The sequence below is a fragment of the Loxodonta africana genome, chromosome 17 (assembly GCF_030014295.1).
Source record: "Loxodonta africana isolate mLoxAfr1 chromosome 17, mLoxAfr1.hap2, whole genome shotgun sequence".
NCBI lineage: Eukaryota > Metazoa > Chordata > Mammalia > Proboscidea > Elephantidae > Loxodonta > Loxodonta africana.
The window spans coordinates 69849733-69865700 of NC_087358.1; positions in this window are offsets into that span (position 1 = coordinate 69849733).

A 15968-nucleotide genomic window follows, 5' to 3' on the forward strand; every position below is an offset into this window, starting at 1 on the left:
TAGGAAGAAAGGCCTGGCAATCTACCTCTGAAAATCAACCAGTGAAAACTGTAAGGATCACAACAGTCCAATCCCATTGAAGATGAGGTTGTCATGAGTCAGGGGCTGACTCCATGGCAACTAACAGCAACAACACAGCAACAACTCTGGCAGCCCACTCCTGCTTATCTTGGCTTAAGACCTGACAACACTCCTAGCCTGTGTCAGCTTCATCTCTTTAAGCGCTGGCCTGGTGCTCTTAGCCTATGGCTGGAATTCCTCTAACACATGATATGCTGAAACTAACATTCATCATAACTCTCATCACTCTGGAGAATCTCACCAAATGCCTTCAGACACCAGATAAGACCTGGCCCAGACCAAGCCTATGAAAGGAATTCAATCACATGAACAACTATCTTAGGCTGGGTTCTCTAGAGAAGCAAAACCCACAGAAGTCTGTATAGTCAGAGAGAGATTTAGCTCAAGGAAATGACTCACCCAGTTGTAGAAGCTGCCAAGTCCCACGTCTGGGCTGGATCAGGTGTCAGACTGGAGGTTTCTCCTGACTCACATAGCTGCAGGGGCTGATGAACCCAAGATTGGCAAATCAGAGAGCAGGCTGCTGGCTCGGGGGTACAGAGGCTGACAAATCCAAGATCAGCAGGCAATACAGCAGGCAGCCGGCTCAAGTCCCAAGAACTGGAGGCCAGACAATGACAAGCCAGGTGCAGGATCCAGAGCAAGTAAGCAAGCTTTGCCAGAATGTCCATATATATTGGATGCCGGTCACATCCCCAAAGAAGCTCCCCTTACAACTGATTGGCTGATCACATCAGATCCCATGAAGAGTGACGACGTCATTACATCATTGTGTAACTGCCAAACGACATCATTACATAACTGCCAAACCACTGAGAATCACGGCCCAGCCAAGCTGACATACAACCTTAACCGTCACAACTGTTAGAGAGCAAGCTTCTGCTGTACAACAGTGAACAGGTCTATCTTTTTTAACAGTTGATTATCAAAACCCAAACTTGCTCTCCATCATTTGTTGTCCAAAAAAAGAAAGTAAATGATAGAAGGCCATGTTCTCCAGAGACCAGCACCTTCGCGTTGGAATCCTTCCGGCCTGCATATACCAACACCCTCTGTTTCAGTTCAGCTGTAGTATTGTTGTTCTTAGTTGCCATGGAGTCAGCCACCAACTCAGGGTGACCCCATGCACAATGGAACGACCCCATGCACAATGGAACGATACGCTACCTGGTCCTGCACTCTCCCTATGATCAACTGGGGATCAGACTGTTGCGATCCATAGGGTTGTTTGTTTGCTTAATAACATTTTACTGAGTTTTTTGATGAAAGCTTACACAGCAAATTAGGATCCTGTTTGGCAATTTCCACATGAATTGTTCAGTGACATTAGTTACATATGTCTCAGTGTGTCAACATTCTCTTTAATTGTGTTCTGTTTGTTCCCTTTCCAGTACTCTAGTTTCCCTGCCCCCTTAGCTCCTCATGTTTGCTTTTCAGTAATTCTTGACCTTTTCATCAGATGATTATTATGCAGTACACCGATCTTGTAGGTAATCTTAATTTTGTGTGCCACTCTGCTATTTCACTGAAAGCTCGTCTCGGAATAGGTTTGGTTCTAGGTTTAAAGAGTGTTTCAGGGAGACAGTCTCAGGGAGTCTTCTGTTCTCTACTGTTCCAGTTTGTCTGGCTTTTTTTTTTTTTTTTTTTTTGATACTTTGAGCTCTGCTCTGTACTTTTCTCTCGTTCTGTCTGGGGCCAAGGCTTACGGCCATATAGTCCATGGGACAACTTAGTCGATTGGCATAATGGAGTTCACAAAAAATCATGATCTGGATCTTCATGAAGTGAGTAGCACCTGGAGCCTTAAAAGATTGTGAGCAGCCATCTAAGATAGAACTACGGGTCTCTACTCGCCAGGAGCTAAATAGTAAGAAGGCAATTAAAAGCTCGGAGAAGGGACAAGCCCGCACAATCCACAACCTCATCTAACCTGAGACCGGAAGAACTAGGTCCATGGAGTTTTCACTGGCTGATTTTTAGATCACCAGGACCTTCTTCTTAGTCCATCTTAATCTGGAAGCCCTGCTGAAACCTTTTCAACAAAGTAACAACACACAAACCCCCACTAACAGACGGGTGGTAGCTGCACATGAAGTGTACTGGCTGAGAATTGAACCCAGGTCTCCCACGTGGAAGGCAAGAATTCTACCACTGAACCACCGATGCTTCATTAGCTGTAATATTAGAATACCCAAATTAGTAGTAGCCAAAACACAAAATACAGTATTCCGTTATGAAGAAAGTTCGGATTTGGCATTGCAGAGCCAGTATACCAAATCTATAAAGTTCTTAGGAGTCTAAGCCCCTTCCAGCTTTCTGCTCTACTACTCCTAATACAGAGACCCTGTCCACCTGGATCAAAACGGCTCCTCCAGCTTCAGCCAGCACGTCTTTATTCCAACCAGTAGCTAGGACAGAGTCAAGAAGAGTGCTCTTCATCCCTTCCAAGACTCTCCAGAGGTCATATGTGAGATTTCCAATTATATCCCTGTTGGCCAAAATATAGTCACATGGCTACATCTAACTACAAGGGAGGCTAAGATTTAGTCTTTATTCCAGACAACTATGTTCCTCATTGAAAATTAGGGTTGTATTACTGAATAATAAAAGATACATGAATATTTGGGGATAACTGGAAGTTATTGCCATATTCTCCTTCCTCAAGCAACCCTCGGAACTCTTCCCGCAGCAAGGGGATTCCTCACCCCACGCTCCTCCAAAACCCCACGACTACCCTAACATCTTTCTCTCTCCAACTCAGGTGCCCCTCAATCCAGACAGTACTTCACAAATGCAACTTAGTGCCCGGCTGGCTTCAAAAGAACCACCTGCAGAATGTATTTAAAATACTGATTCTTGGGCCTCAAGCTCTGAGGTTCTGATTCAGTAGGTCTGGAAGAGTTCCTGAAAGTTATATCTTAAAAAACAAAACCAAAAATCCTCAAATGGTACTGCTTAACGAATACGTTCAGTTTGTGAACATTCTTCAAGTTTACATTTATGATATATCCATTTCCTCTATGTATATTATGTTTCAATAAAAGATTTTTTAAGTTAAGAAAACATTCCCAGACAATGTTGCAGAATTGTTAAGCTATAGCGGCAAACTTCAAGGAAGGAGAATACTCCCGGCTTGATTCTGCGTAGTACCTGGAGTCATAGCCTTTGCATGTGCTATTTCCCCTGCCTGGACCGTCAGTGTTTTTACACTGACTTTACTGAAGGACCAGTGCCTGTTGATTCTGACTCATGGCAACCCCACTTGTGTCAGAGCGGAATTGTGCTCCACAGGGTTTTCAGTGGCTGATTTTTGGGAAGTTTTTTTTAGATCACTAGGCCTTTCTTCTGAGGCACCCTTTGGGTGAACATGGGCTCCAGCCTTCTGGTTAGCAGTCGAGCATGTTAACTGTTTGCTCCACCCAGGGCATTCCTTCACTCACGTGTCCCGGTTCAGGGCAGATGATGGGAGTTTGTGAGTTGGAATATTATCTTATAGTTTTTTTTGGAAAGTCTTAAATCATCCTATCTCTTTTAACCTCTCAAAAGCATTGAGGATATGTTTTATTTATACTTTTCTCTTGACTGCCATTCATTTTCCCTTTCTCTACTGGCTTCACCCCCTCTCCCTGTTTGAGTCTACCTATTGCTGGGAGAGAAGCTGGCAGTCATCATAAAAAGTGGTAGATGTGAGGGAGGGGTCACATTGACAGAGAAGTTAGAGCTCTTCATCAAAGCCATCTGACCTCGCCTATGCACAAAATCAGTGTAGCCCTTGTTGCCACAGGAAACAGCAGGAAAACCCACCGGGCGAGGGCGTCACATCAGGAATTCTGGGCTCTATCCCTGAGTGGTGCAAACAGTTAACATGCTCAGCTGCTAACAGAGGTTGGAAGTTCAAGTCCACACAGAGGCTCTCCAGAAGAAGGCATGGTGATCTACTTCAGAAAAATCAGCAACTGAAAACCCTGTGGAACACAGCTCTACTCTGACACACATGGCGTCACCATGAGTTGGAGTCGACTCCGCTGCAACTAGTGTGTTTTTTTTTAATTCCTAGTTGAAGCAGCAAAGAAGATGCTATAAGGAGGCAGAACACAACATAGGCCTGTGTTGGAGTAAAAAATATTTGAAAATCTCGTATTACCATGCCAAAAAGAAATTATCTCACATTCCACCAAGCTTTGCTGTTCCCATTAAAAATTAAGGGTGGGGATGTTTTTAAATACATGTCTGTCTTATCAACCCCAAATAAAACATTCACTGCAGTCATAACAATTTTTACCTTCGATCCATTTTGAAATGTTTGCTGATGGTGCAAATGTTCCTTCTTGGAAATGTGCTTGCTTTTAAAACAATGCCAAACGAAACAATTTTCTGTGCATATAGAACATTTTATTTTGAAAACTCTTGTGGATGTAGGCAGGCCTGCGCAATGTCAAGAAACATATTCAAATCAAACAACCCTGGGAGAACAGCTTAGAACTATTAGCCTCATTATACAGATAAGAACACTGAGATCTAAATAAGTTAACTCAGTGTTGAAGAATGCTTCCTCACAGCAGAGTCCTCTAAAAATACTATGTGTACAAGGAGAAAAATAGGATCTCTTATAGGAAAGAGACTAGGGAAAACTGCCAATAGGCAAGGAGGATTTATACTTTTGTTTTGAAAGCTTTCATGGCTAATGTAATAGGATACACTGTTCTCCTGAGCCATGCACAATTTTCTCAACCAGTATGTTGGGGAATTATACTACTTCAACTGTAGAATTCAAGCAAATTACATGTATATTTGTGGCTTTCCACTGTGGAATACAAAGAACTAAGAAAATTCTGGTTATGTTATTGTTATCAATATTGTGCATAGTCAGGTCATCGCTGATTGCGCTATATCCCATACAAACCTAATAAATAAATTGCAATAACTTATCAACATTAGTTTCTTCATGCATCAAACATACATTGAGTGGAAAATCTGGGCCAGGCAATGTGCAAAGACTGGGGCTATCATGATAAATAAGACAGCCTCTACCCTCTAGTAGCTTAGTGTGTAGAAGAGCAAAACAAAATGCAATCAAATAATTAGAAGAAAAAGAAAATGATTAGCTTGTATGTAGAAATACATACAAAGTACCTTGGAAGTGGAAAGAAAAATACTGGAAAAAATGGCAAAATAATCAAAAGATGAAACATTTGAGCAGCATCTTAAAGACTGAGTAAAATTTCAGTAATGCCTTAGTTCCCTAGTGCTGCGTTAACAGAAATCCCACAAGTGGGTGGCTTTAAAGAACAGAAATGTATTTTTTCACTACTCAGAAGGCCAGAAGTCCTCATCAAGGGCGTGGCTCTAAGGAGAGGTACTTCCTTGTCTATTTCAGTTTCTATAGCTTCCAGCAATCCTTGGCATTCCTTTGCTTGTAGCCGTGTCCTCACATGGTGTCTGTCTTCCTCCTATGTGTGATTCTGTGTGATTCTGGTGTTTTTTATAACCCAGAAGTGATTAGGTTAAGGACCCATCCTATACTAGTATGGCCTCATTCATATCCAAAAAACCAAACCCTGTGCCATCGAGTCAATTTTGACTCATGGCAACCCTATAGAACAGACTAGAACTGCCCAATGGCGTTTCCAAGGAGCGCCTGGTAGATTCGAACTGCTGACCCTTTAGTTACCAGCCATAACACTTAACCACTACGCCACCAGGGTTTCCCCTCATTAACATAGCAAAATAAAAACCTCTATTTATAAACAGCTTTGGAATATATTTTCAGGTACGGGGTGTAGGACTTCAACACATATTTTTTGGAGGACACAATTCAACCTGTAACACCAGGGAAACAAGGGCGAAGGCATATCAGGCAGATGGAGTCATGCATAGAAAGGCAAAAAAGCACAAAAGCGTCTATGATATGACCTGGGTGTGTGGAACACTGGTGGGAATGAAGATGGAAGGATAGGATGAGGCGGGCTTGTGAAGAACCCCATCCTCTCATCAGTGAAAAACCAACCAAGGCTCTAAACAGGGAAGGGACATTGTAATTATGTTTGTGGGGATTTTTTGCTTTGTCTTGTTTGGTTTGCTTTGTTTTTGGTGAAAATATACACAGCTAAACCTGCTCCCATTCCACAGTTTCTACATAATGATCAGTGACGTTGGTTACATTCTTCACATTGTGTCAGCATTCTCCTAATTTCTGTTCCCGTTGCTTCACTTCCATTTACTCAATCTCACTGCCCCCCAATCTTCTCATCTATGCTTTAAAATAGCTGTTAACTCTTTGGTCTTACATAGATAATCCAAAAAAAAAAAAAGTCATACTCAGGGGTGGCAATCTTTAGACTTTGGGCTAAACTGTTACTTTGTATACATATTTATGTTTTGAAAGGCAAATCTGTATGCGGAATGCACAGCGGGGAGGCAACAGCAGCCAGTAAGGGAAGTCTGGCTCCATGCAGGAAGCAGTTCACAACAGAGATGAAGACCTGAACTGCCAGAGTGTCAGTGAAGGTAGAAAGGAGAGAACAAATTCCAAATGGTGTGTGGGTCGTAGAATCAACAAGATTCCAGGACCAGTCACGGGGGTGGTGACTCAGATACCAAGTGATGCTGGTATCATTACCCAAGAGAGGCTCATAGGAGAAAGAGAAGATTCTGGAGACGATAATGAATTGAAATTTTATGCGTATGTGATCTTCCTTCTGAGTAAACAGAGTATAAGAAATATAATTGAATCTTTTATTGATTGTCTTCAATACTTTAGAATCATCATCTTGAAATGAGGTGCATTCTGATTGCATCAGTCATTTTAAGTTTATGAGTTTAGTGGTATCTTTCTTGAAGTTTCCTTTTGCTTGCCTTGAGAAAGAGGCTCCCCTCCTTATCCCCAAATATGAGCCTCGTGGGCTCATTTCTTATTCCATTAGGCCTGTTAGGGAGCCAGATTAGCAAAGTGGCATGCAAAATGGAAAGTGAAAGAGACAGCTTAAGATATGCCTCTTCATCTTTGTATTCCCAGCTACTTTTACAGCATAAAGATGGTGCTCATATTTAATAAATGAATACAGTATAATGTCATTACCATCTGCAAAGGCCTAAGTGTAATAAGTTGGTGTGGGAAGCCATGGTTCTAAAAATTAGAACCAACTAATGACACAGATTGAGAGATATTGTGTTTCAGAGTATGGCTTCAAAAAGAAAGGTTGTTAATGTAATAGCTTTGTTGGTGACATTGGCTACGGAAGGGTTTAAACATAAATGCCCTGGGCAACTACAAGTGTCTTTAATAAGCTGATCCAGAAGTTGTTGGGGGCACCCTTGTTTCTGTCTAATGGAGAAGCTGTTGTCAGACCCTAACCAAGAAATTTTGTTATCCATCTCCACAACACAGCAGATCACTGCAGCTGGTCAGAACAATCAGGTTAAAGATCAAAGCGGTAGATAGCACACAGAAGAAAACTATTCTCAGCTAATAACTAATAAAAGGTGGAAGGCATTTTATAGATTATAAAGAAGGGAAATAACTTAATTTACTCATTAAAATAATGTACTTAAATATGAGCAATCACATAGGCAAGAACTGAGTATTTTCAGCAGGCAATAAGAGTTTGATTCTCATACAGAGCCATCTTAATGGTTCCTTTGATTAAAATTTTTAAATTAAATAGCACACATGCTGAAAACTTCTGCCACCCAAAACCCTTCAAAGCCTGCACTAATTAATAGACTGTATTTTTTTTTAGTACTTACCAATCTGTTTACCTCAATTACCTCATATGTAGAAAATGCAGTGTCCCTGTTCCTCAAGGGGGAAATTCTCTATTCCCTCAAATTTTTAAATTTATCAGTTTATTAGACATTTTGTCAAAAACCTTATACCTGCTTCCGTCTTAGGCTTTTCAGTTCATTATTTTGTTCAAGGAGCAAAAGGATTCAGAACAGTTAGTCACTGACTGATCATGGTCATATTATTTACTTCCTGGAGAAATCGGTCAAGAATAAGCTTATGAACATTTTGTTGACTTGACTTTGGGTCAGTCTGAGAAACAAGAGCTGGTTATGGGCAACGAAATATGAACACAATTCAAGTTAATGATCCTTATATAAACCCTGCATTTTAATACTATTGTTCAAATGAGATGTCTCCTTATAGTTTAGCCAAAAATATTCAACTTATATTTCAATTGTTTAAATGTATGGCTTCCACTCCACCAGAAAGTAGGACAAAAGTATACTCCCACCAGCTGCTCCAAGGGAGAGAAATGTGGTGATCTGCTCCAGTAAAGATTACAGCCTTGGAAACCCTATGGAGCAGTTCTACTTTGTCCTATAGGGTCACTATGGGTCAGAATTGTCTCGATGGCACATAACAGCAATAAAATGAATGATGTTTTTATTTTACTTTGTTTATTCTAATTATTTACTTATTTATTCTACTTAAACAAATAGCTCTAGTATCTAATTATCTTCAGAAAAAAAAAATCACTTCATATTAAGGCATTTGAAACTAAAACTATCTCTAAAAGATGTCCCCCAAAAGGTAATTGCCTCACATTTCATAGTAGCAAACAAAACATTAATCCATTTAGTAACTTGAATTATATTTTGCAATTTCCTGATGAGTTCACCAGAAAGCTATTTTGTTCAAAAAAAAAAAAAAAAAATTCCTTGGGAGCATTATTGAGATTTTTCTTGACCAAAATAATTTCAGTCATACTCCATGGGGTAAATCTTTGGGAATTAAATCAAATATGTGTTCATGGGCCAAAGAGGGACACATTCTTTCTTGAGGAAAACACTTTCTTTGTAAGTTGCTTTTGATGTTAAGTCACTATCATCACAGGCTTTTCCTGTAATTTGCCTGTCTTTCTGTCATGAATTGAATTGTGTCCCCCCAAAATTTCTGTCAACTCAACTAGGTCATGATTCCCTTGTATGATTGTCTATCGTTTTATCTTCTGATATGATTTCCCTATGTGTTGTAAATCCCATCACTATGATGTAATAAGATGGATTAGCGGCAGTAATACTGACGAGGCCTACAAGACTAGGTAGTGTTTTGAGATATAAAACAGAGAACCAAGCAGAGAGACATGGGAACCTCACACCACCAAGAAAACAATGCCGGGAGCAGAGCAAGTCCCTTGGACCTGAGGTTCCTGCACTGAGATGCCCCCAGACGAAGGGAAGACTGATGCCAAGGACCTTCCTCCAGAGCCAACAGAGACAGAAAGACTTCCCCTGGAGCCGGTGTTCTGAATTCTAACTTCTAGCCTCCTGAACTGTGAGAGAATAAACTTCCCTTTGTTAAAGACATCCACTTGTCATATTTCTGTTATAGCAGTGCTAGATGACTAAGACACTGTCCTAGCTATTAAGTGCAATAAATGCATTTCGGGTGAACTGATGATGTTTCTAGGTATGGTTTTTTTAATAATAAAATATTAAGAAATTTTCAACAGATTCCATTTATTCAATGTGGCTTTAAATATGCCTTTTTTTAAAATGACTTATCCCATTTCCAAAGATCAGTGTCATTTCAGACCACCTCTAGGGTTATGGTGAGACTAAGGGGAGGAGCTACAAACATAAATCTTTTAACCTTTTAGAAAGAGATTATAATTTGGTCCAGTATTACCTCACTCACATTTACATCTGTTTTAGGTAATCATATACTAAAGGATTAAGCCTGTAGGTTTTCCTTTATGAATACATGCAAAATGATTTTAATATTTTTAGTTAGATATTGGATTGGGAGGAAAGAGTGACTGTGGCATGTTCTTAATAAGCATTAATTAAAGAGTAAATTATCTTTCCTGGAAAAGTGGAGTGTAGTAAAAGGAAATGGTTATTATCCTCATTTTAAAATATTCCTGGAAATATTGTACCTGAGTACTTTGGTCAGTGGGATTACAGGGAAGAAAGGAATCTATCAAGACTTTGTGCAAGAGAAATAGGAGCCTAGCTATTTTGTCTGGAAATGGAGTCATTTCACAGTCATTTAAGTCTCGAGACAGATGTGTTCTGCACTGCGACAAGGCGGAATCTTGTGTTCAATAGGAAGGGGCTTTGTAATCCAGCTCCCTGAACAAAAGGAAGCCATTTATGGCTCAGAGTTCACATATCCCACATGGCCTTCCATTAGCTCTCTTTGCTCTCACCAAACTGTGACATGTACTGAAATTATATGAAGTATATTATCTCTCATAAAAAGATTTTTTGATGATTTGCAAGTTGGAATTAAAAGAGCCATCTCAAAAATATCATTGGATTCAACCAATATATAAAAAAAAAAACATATCTCTCTGTTGCTTCCTTTCAGAAAACACTGTTAAACCCCACATTTTAAATGGTTTCTGAAATCATAGATTTAGGACCTTTGGATCGCTAATAATTTCTTTCTTTCTAAGTCAGTAGTCTTCCAGTTTTATATTTATCTAACCATTCGTACATTCATTCCCAAAATATTTGGTGAACCTCTTTTACATGGAGTCCCTGAGTGGTGTGAATGGTTAACCCACTTTCTCCTAACCAAAAGGTTGGAGGTTCAAGTTTACCCAGAGGCACCTCAGAAAAAAGGCCTGGCATTCTACTTCCAAAAAGTCAGCGCAGTTCTACTCTGATACAGATGGGGTCGCCATGAGTTGGAATCAACTCAATGGCTACTGGTTCCAGTTTTTACATTCATAGCTCTGCATTAGCACTATAAGGAGTATAAGAAGTATTAAGTATGTAAGTATAAGGAGTATAAGAAGTATAAGGAGTATCAGAAGTATAAGGAGTATAAGAAGTATGAGAAAAGGTATACTCCTATGAAATATTTAAATGATATGAGGCAAAGTAAGATTTAGCACCAAAATGAGTGGGAAAAGGAGCTCATAAGGGAAGATACTGTAGTGTTACACAAATAAAGCATGCCTTTTACATTTGTTTGCCGCCCACGCATCCCTCCCCGCTCCCCCGCAAAGGTATATTTGTAGGCACGCTAAGCTAATTTTCTTTTTTTTTTAAAGCAACCTGTGGAAGAGGATTGGCATGGCATGCTTGTGAGGGTGCCTCTTGTGGGTGGGGAGGGCTGCCTGGCAAACAAACGCAGAAGGCGCACGTTATTTGCATACGTGGCAGGGATGGTCAAATAACTCCCTTCCACAGCATCCCTTTCAGCATCCCTGAATTCAAGTACCCCCGTGCTCTTGTGACCTTCTCCCTTTCCTTACTTAACCCCATACAAGTAAGCCAGCTAGGAACTTCGCCTCCTAATCAGGCCATATAAGACATTTTCTTACCCTTCCTTTTCTTACAGCTCATCCAATCTTACCTACACAGTAGACTGTTTTCTTCTTAGGGTCATGTTTTCTGCTAGGAAACACACATATTAATTTAAGGTATAAATTAATATACCATATGTTTTCAGAACTAATTCAAAGAAATGGTTCCATGATGGTAATAAAATAATGGCAGGGTAGTGGTCGAAATATTTTTGAGTAGATGATCAATCTATGTAGCCACATATTCTGCCAATGCAATAGGCCAGACCATGTTGACATTCTCTGTCTTAAATTGTCTTTTGTGAAAATAGACTCTGAGATGAGGTGTTGATTGCAAAAGTTTCACTGGAGAATGCCCTCAGGAGATAACCCTGTGAGCAGGCGAAGATCGCAGTTTGGAGCAGAGAAGCTGACCTGCAAAGTGGTTACAATTGAGGCTTCAGCCAATCCTACAAGGAGCTCTGGGGCTGAGATGGCCCCCCAGAGCTGTCATAAATTGCGGCAAGAGGACTGCGCCTTTTATCTCCGTATTATCTAGTCAATGGTCACAAGCTGCTCCTAAGAGGGAATGGTTCCTTGGTCAAAGAAGTTCTCTGTGGCAGAAGGCAATTTCCAATAAGAGACATAGATGAGATTGGCAGCAGCTGATATGGCCAGCGTGGGGATGGTAGCCTTATTCCTGAAGAGAGAATCTGAGACCAAAGTGCGGGGGCAATATCATGGGAGTGCCTGTTAGCATTGTTGTTGCTAGTTGTCATCGAGTCAGCTTCAACTCATGGAGACCTTATGGATAACAGAATGAAACATTGCCCAGTCCTGTGCCATCTTCATGATCTTCGATATGTTTCAGCCCACTGTTGTGGCTGTGTGTCAACCCATCTCATTGAGGATTTCCCTTGCTTTGGCTGATCCCCTACTTTACCAAGCATGTCTTTTTCTAGCTATTGATATTTCCTGATGATGTGCCCACAGTGAGCAAGACAAAAGTTCACCATCCTCGCTTCTAAGGTGCACTTCGGTTGTATTTCCTCTAAGACTGATTTTTTCATTCTCTTGGCAGTCCACGGTTTATTCAATGTTCTTCATCACTACTGTAATTTAAATGTGCCCATTCATCTCCTACCTTCTTTTTTCATTTTCAATTCTATCCATATGAGGCAATTGAAAAGACCATGGCTTGGGTCAGGTGTCAGTTTGTCATACAGTGGTGGATTGCATTTTGCTATAAAACTGGGAGCTATGCCACCAGTATTTCACATGCCAACAGGGTCATCCACGGTGGACAGGTTTCAGCAGAGCTTCCAGACTAAGACTAGAAAGAAAGAAATGGGTAATCTACTTCTGCAGATTAGCCAGTGAAAATCCAGCCTGTTAGTATCAGGTTGTCCTTAATTTCTAAGTTATTTTTAAGTCTAGATTTCTCACACTAACAGAATAGACATTAATTATTATTCCCTTATACTTAGCCTACATTTACATTCTGTAATCAATAAGCCAAGTTCAATGACTCAAGATGGTTGTCCCAATCGTCTTAAGAGGAATCCCAGGTGACAGTAACATAGCGTAAGGGACTCTCTAGATAGCCCAAATGATGTCATCAGGTTCTTGATCATCTTTCTTGGGGGTTGCGGTGAACACTTACTTTGAGGCTTCTATGTTTCAGCTGCAAAAATACTGGCATAGAGCGAGTTTAGGCTTTTAGCTTGAATTCATGCTTTTTCAGCTCTCACACATTCAGACAGAGATTATATTTTTAACTGAAACTCTTTACCCTTGTAATCAGTAATCAGTAATCAGACAAAAAGAAGTTTGGTCTTTATGGAACTGGCAAATTTACATACTCAGAGGGAAGCAAAACAGCCTTCTAAATGATCGCGATTTTGTAAACCCTCTATTCCTCACCTAATTAAAGATGGGGTTTCATACTTTCAATTTAGTACACAATCTAAATTTTAATTTATCACATTGTACTTCTAAAAGGAAATCTCCTGAAGAAAAAGAAGTCCTCACTTCAAAACAGGTCATTTAATATGGTGCCATTTCATTTGAAATATTCCGGCTCTACCTTCCACCAAAAATAACTGGTGTTGAACTCAAAACACATGCCCCTGGGCCAAAAATTATATCTTCTAATTATCCATTCTAGTTTTATGATGGTCTCAGTCAAGTCTCTAATCTGTTTAGATCTTTTTTTTTTTTTAATCGCTGTACTTGTGACAGATATTCAGTGTTGCTATTTGGTACTCCTTAAGTTTTTGGAGTCTTTGGGTGGTGCAAACAGTTAATGCAATTGGCTGCTAACCAAAAGGCTGGTGGTTCTAGTCCACCCAAAGACACCTCGGAAGAAAGGCCTGACGATCTACTTCCAAAAAACCAGCCATTGAAAACCCTATGAAGCAGAGTTCTGTTCTGACACACATGGGAAAGTCATGAGTCAGAGTCAACTCAACGGCAACTGGTTTTACCATCAGTTGAAAATTCAATTTGTCCTTCTCACAACATCAAAATATCAAATCCTGAGTTCTTTGACCAGTTATCAGGATGAACGACTGAAATTATTCATCCAGTTATAATTGGAATTATAACTCAGGAGATTGAAAAGTTATGGATGATGGCTTCATATCCATGAAAAACACAAGTCATAAAAATCGACTTCTTGCAAAGGGTTCGATAATTCTACTAATTTAACTAGCAGTTGTATTAAGATTGTTGTTAATTTCCTTTAAAAAAGAGTAAAAACTTCCCAGTGACTAATCTTAGCAGATATATTTGATGATGTTTCTGGGAATGATTACTGTACCAGACAAATCTACACTACTATATCACTGTTAAAGGATTTGGCACACGCTTTATAAGACCCAAAGCAAACTAGCCACATGCCATGCCTCATTGCACTCATTTTGGGGAGTAACTAGCACTCCTTATGAGAACACTATTACACCTTATTAGTAGAAGCAAACTGGTGCCTCTAAGGTTGTGTGTACAAACAAACATACAGGGAAGACTCTGAAACAACCTGTTTATTAGAGCTAAGAGGAAAATTAGAGGTTAGATTCATGTCTTTCCCCGTGTAGATTTGGCTGAAATGTAGGTGTGTGTGTGAGAGGGTGGGCATGCAGGAAAGATTAGATGGTTTGGAAATAATTTTTCCTTCCCAGTTTAATTTGAAATACTAATAAGGACAGGTTCTTTTGTCTTCCCTTTGAGCTTTTAAAAGGCAGGATGTTCATAACAATGCTTAACACTTAAATAACACCTTTCTTCTTCAAAGCATTCTAAATACAGTAACTACCTGTTAGAATCTGTTCCTGGCAGGGCAAGCCCAGTCACCCAGAGAGCTTCTTACTTCCAACCCAGCTAAATCCTCGAATAGCACATGCTAAGCACAGTGACAGTGGAAAATGAGGATAAAATAATGGGTGCACAATTACCCAGAATCTTAAGATCGTACAGCGACTGGTTAAAATCTTGAGCCCTTTTACAGCCTTTAAGATCTACTATGTTTTTCAATAAAATTCAATATTCCTTTTTCATTACAAAAAGAAATACATGTTCACTGTAAAAAATATTTTTTTAACTTTAAAAATGCAGACAAGGGGAAAAAAACATTTAGTGAATTACTAATCCACTTTATGGGTTGAAACAGCGGCTTCATAACTTTGATCATTTCTTTGTTTTTGAAGAGTCCGATGAGTTACAGTGAAGTTTGGAAGTTAAAACCTGAGAGCAGATCTAGCGTAACTAGAGAAATACAATGAACCTGCAAAGAAACAAGAAATAGCAAGCTGTATACAGGAAGATACTAGAGCACATTTAAATGCAACATCATTTTTAAAAAGGTGTATTTAACATCATTTATTCTTAAAAAAGTTTGTTTCACATTTTAGCAGTCAAAATATTTAATAGAATATATTAACCAGATCTTGCTATTTTTTTCCTCTTAATCTTCTTTGTTCTTTATTCATGTATTTACCTACTCAACAACTAAATATTGAGAGCATATGTGAATAGCCCTGTACTGGAAGCTAAAACCCCAGAAAACCAAACCCATTGCCATCGAGTTGATTATGACTCATAGCGACCGTATAGAACAAAGTAGAACTGCCCCATATGGTTTCCAAGTATCCCCTGGTGAATTCAAACTGCCAACTTTCCGGTTAGTAGCTCTTAACCACTATGCCACCAGGGTTTCCACTAGAAGCTAAAAAAAGGAGGTACTTAATCAGGGGACGGTAACCCAACTCCTTGTTACTTGGACTCATCTAATTTCTAACATTATAAATAACTAAAGCAAATGTAAACTAAAAGGTTTGAGCAAGTGCTTAGACCTTTAAATTATGCAGATTTCTCTTATTTAGTTTATAAACGTAATATTTCACAACAGATTATAGATCAATCTAATTTCAGATTTATTTTTCAAACTACTTAAGCCCTATCTGAATAACGTAGAGCTGTTTTCTCTCTTGAGAAGCTAATTACAATACTTCATATACAATACTTCACATAATGTAAAGACTGCTGCTAAGAGAAACACTATTTAACAGGATAAGAAGGAAAAAAAAATGTTTAAAGGGCACATTGATTAAGAATTCCTAATTCAATAAACTCCTTTGAAACATTGCA